We start from the raw sequence: 4,857 nt of genomic DNA, 5'->3' as shown, positions 1-4,857 counted from the left end.
AACGTTTCGTTCAAAGAAATGTATGTGGATGTCCTTTCGCAGTGTGAGAGTTTTTAACGACGGTCCCGAGACAGCCAGCAGACTGACGGAACTCTGCCTCAGACATCACTGGTCTTTACCTTTGCCCAGACCGGGGGAGTCCTGATCTCATGTAGGCAACTTGCAGACGGGAAACAGTGGAGTCAGGCGGGAAGTCAGCAAGCGCAAGCAGCAGACACGGTAGAGGGGAGTAAGCGGATGAAGCAGCAACAGCCATTATAAAAACATGAGCCATCAAAGCTAAGTCCCTCCAGGGGCTCTCAGCCTTCCCAACGCTATGACCCTTTAACATAGCTCCACATGTGATCCCCAGCCACAGAAGTATTTCATCGCTATTTCAAAACTGTAATTTTGCTACTATTATTGATCGTAATGTAAATATCTGATATGTAGGATGTCCGATATGCAACTCCCAAAGGGGTTGCACCCACAGATTGAGAACCTTGCCTTAGACATTTTTAATTGGTTAACTCTTCTCATGGAGGTGGTGAGGAAATGCGTTTGAAATATATATATTGTTAACGAGACAGGGTCTCACCATGTAGCTCTCGCCTTCTTGGAACTCCCTCAAGGTCTTGAACTCAAGACTAGGCCCTTGAACTCACAGATCTGCCTCCCAGGTGCTGAGATTAAACATATATGTCTCACCATGGCTGGCCCTATTTTATTTTTTTGAGATAATTACACCATTTTTCCTTCCTTTACCCCCTTCAGAGCCTCCCATATGCCCATCCTTGCTCTCTTCAAATTTACGACCCCCTTGTTTTATTATTGTTATATACCTTTCCTCCCCTCATCCATAAGCACAGCCTGCTCAGTCTGCAAAATGTCACTCGTGTATGTATTCAGGGCTGACCGTTTGGTACTGAATAACCAATTGGAGTGCTCTTCCCTGGTCTCGGCATTTCTTAGTTCTTTGTGTGGGTTTGAGACCTAGGCTTTCCCCTGTCCATGATAGCTTGCCTACTGCTGTCCTCGTTCAGCCAACGCAGAGACAGTCCTGCTGATGAGACATTATTGGGAGGCATTCTCATATCAAACTTCATCTGATCTTCCTAAGCCTCAGGTGTGGGAGTTGTTCTGTAGGTGCATCTGTGGACCAGGCTCCCACAACTTGGCATTTTGAATGGTTTTGGTTTTCTGTAATAGTTTTTTTGTTTTGTTTTTTTTTTTTTTTTTTAAGATTTATTATATATAAATACACTGTAGCTATTTTCAGACACACCAGAAGAGGGCATCAGATCCCATTACAAATGGTTGTGAGCCACCATGTGTTTGCTGGGAATTGAACTCAGGACCTCTGGAAGAGCAGTCAGTGCTCCTAAACCACTGAGCCTTCTGTAATGGTCTTATTGACAAAAAGTTTCCTTGATTAGGGACGAGAGCTACGCCGATCTGTGGGTATAAAGGTAAAAATTTAGAGTGTGGTTGGGGAATTATGCTTTTTTAATGGTATTGTTTAATGGTAATTACACTGTATGTACATCTTCAAGAGCCATGACCTCATTAGGTCTGTGTAGGTGACTAGGTTCAGTACCAGGTATGATTTCCCTCTTGTTGAGTACATCTTAAGTCCAATTAGCTGCCAATTACTGCCACAATGTGTATGTCACTGTCCTTACAGTTACCTATCTCATCATGTGGGTCAATCATAGCTGAGTAAGACTTGGTTGCCTCTCCTTTGGAGCCTGCATGCTGCCTTCAGGTACCATGAAAATAGTTCCTAGGAAGAAGGCTTTTATGTCAGTTTCAGCTCGAGGGCCTTTGGCCTTCTGTCTGAAGTGCATGGCGCCTTCAGCAATAAAGAGGGACCTCACCAAGGGCAGTAGCAATAGTCTGTAATGTTTTGGGGAGTCCTTTGGACAACCCTGACCAACAACTCAAAAGGGGGCTTCTCCTGTCTGGTGTTGGAGTTTTCATCTGGTGGTCTTTGGCTCAGGGAGGGAGTACCGTCAGCCCAGATGGAAAATTTTAATCTACACTATAAATATATATTTACAGTGACTCATGTGGATTACCAGTACTTTGGGTAGATAATATCTGATTCCTTACAACTTTCCCAGACTTCCCTTTACCGTTATTTTGCTCCTTCCTGTCACCATCTCCCTGCCCCTAACTAAACGTCTACTATTTTTCCCATTTGGTCCACAAGATCACTTGCACCTGCTATTCCCCACCCCCTCCACCCTGCAATGGGCCTTTCCTACTCTGTTTCTGAATCTACTCCAGGACATGTATTCAGTTCTGAAGATTTGTCATTCTGGGTTACCTCACTCAATATGATCTTTTCCAGTTCCATCCATTTACCAGAAAATTTCATGGTGTCATTTTTTTCTTTACAGCTCGGTAATGGTCCATAGTATAGATTCCCCACATGTTTATTATTCATTTGCCCATTGAAGGACATTTAGATTGCTTCTGAGAAAATGGATTTTTAAAATTTGAAGTTGGAGAGAGGCTCAGCAGTTAGTAACATGTACTGCTCTGTAGAGGACCTGAGTTCAGTTTCCTGTACATACATCAGGTGACTCAAAACCGTTTGTAACACCAGCTCCAGGGCCCTGACATCAGTGGGCACCAGGTATGAACACGGCACACACACACACATGCATGCAAACACTCATCTACATCAAACCAAATGGAATACATCTAAATAAAAACAAAGTTGCAGTCTCTAAATAGGAAATATCCTGGCAGAAACCAACCTAAGGTTGAAGGAAGGGGTTTATTTCGATCTTTCTTTGTGGGAAAGTCAGGCAGGCAACTCAGACTTTGTTTCTGCCCTCCCTCCCTTCCACAGTGTCCCCTGAACCTTGAGAGTGGGGAAGAGGGTTGGGTGAAAGACATCATATAGTTATGCTTGTTTCTTGAGACAGGGTCTCCCCATGTAGTCCTGGCTGACCTGGAACTCACAGAGATCCACCTGCCTCTGGAATTAAAGGCATGTACACCTGGCCAATTCCTTTAAAATTGATTCCAGTGCCTTGTGGTTTTGCCACTAGATGTCACTGCTGTCCCAAGTTTTTAATATTACTTTGTAGTGTTGTCCTCTCTGTCTGCCTGTCTCTGTCTGTCTGTCTGTCTCTGTTTCTGTGTGTGTGTGTGTGTGTGTGTGTGTGTGTGTTCAGCACCAAAGTTTCTGTCTTAGTTAGGATTTCCATTGCTTCTATTACTGTGATAAAAGTCCATGATCAAAAGCTTTTTGGGGAGGAAAAGGTTTATTTCTTCTTCTAACTCTCAGGTTATACTCTAGCACTGAGGGGAGTCGGGGCAGTAACCTGGAGGCAGAAGCTGATGTTGAGGCCATAAGGGGTGCTTCTTACTGGCTTTCTACTCCTTGTCCCTCCTGCTTTCTTATAGCACCCAGAAACTTGTCCATGGGGCACCTCCCACAAGGACTGGGCCTTCTCACATCAATCACTTGGGTCCCTCCATCTGTACTCTTTGGTTGGTGTTTTAGTCCCTGGGAGTTCTTGGGCATCTGGGTGATTGATATTGTTGTTCTTCCCATGGGGTTGCAAACCCCTTCAGCTCCTTCAGTCCTTTCTCTAACTCCTCCATTGGGGTCCCTGTGCTGCACAGGACAGCCAACAACCAGGCTAGACAGTTTTCATATCCTAATCGCCGCCCTGTTTTCTCCTGTATTTAACACCCAACTTCATTTTAGCAATCCGCCTATGTTCTACATTGCCTCTCTCTCCAGCCTCCTCTCACATTTTAAACAGTTCTTAAAGTTTTACTTTCTCTTATTCTCTCTCTTTCTATTCTTTGCTTTGTTTGTAGGGTCCCAGTACTTCAACTTCCTGAGAGGAAATGAACTATTCTGTGTCACCTGATAGCACCCCCTCTCCCTCCCTCTCTTCCTTTCTCCTTCCTTCCCTCCCTTTAGTATATATATTTGGCCTCAGCTCCCCCACCCCCATTTTTTCCCTACAGACCCAACTCCTTTTAATGTTCCTTCCCCTACATTCTCCCTACCATTGTAGTACTAATTGCTAGACTTACCGTGGGTTTTTCTTCTTTCACTCTTCTCCCCCCCCCCACCTCCACTTGTACCCACAATAACTAATATCACCACACATGGTGCCACCAGTGCCCCCTTTACTCATGAAAATGATGAGCATCTAAGGGAGTGATTGTTGACTGGTTGACTATGACTTTGTGTTCACAGTAGGTCTACCCATGGATAGTTACTGCTGTTGCAGGAAATGGTTAGGAAATAATCTGGTGTCCTGCCCAGAAGTTATAATGGGGGGGGGGGAATGATGTGTCAACCCCATTACAGTCTAGTCCCACCCAATCATTTCAAATACTTGCAAATGAAAGAAGAAAGATGACCTAAATCATTAAGAAAAAAAATCAGACAACTCTCTGACTCTTGATGTGAAAATTCCAGATGAAAACCATACGGGACATGAAAACCAAGTCAGTGTGTCTCCTCCAAGATCTATCGATCCTGGAGTCCATGACCCAGTGAGAGTGACAGACACAAAATCCTGGACAGAGGACTGAAAAGTTTGTTCAAAGAAATGAATAGATGCCTGAAAGAATTCCAAGAGAAAACAAGTCCAAATGAAATGAGGGAGTCAGTTCAGAAAACAAAAATGGAATTCAGGGAAGAGAGAGAGACCCTGAAGAAGGACTGTGACATGACTCAGCAGGTGAAGACCCTAGTGACTACTAACCCCGTGACTGACATAGATTCCCAGAACTCACATGGCAGAAGAAGAAAATTGGCTCCTGCAAGTTGCCCTCGGAGCTCCCCATGTACTTGATGACATCAACATGCTTGCACACATATAACTATGCATAAACAAA

Source organism: Micromys minutus, assembly GCF_963924665.1.
Source record: "Micromys minutus genome assembly, chromosome: 21".
Classification (NCBI taxonomy): Eukaryota; Metazoa; Chordata; class Mammalia; order Rodentia; family Muridae; genus Micromys; species Micromys minutus.
Note: the sequence above shows the minus strand (reverse complement) of the source record.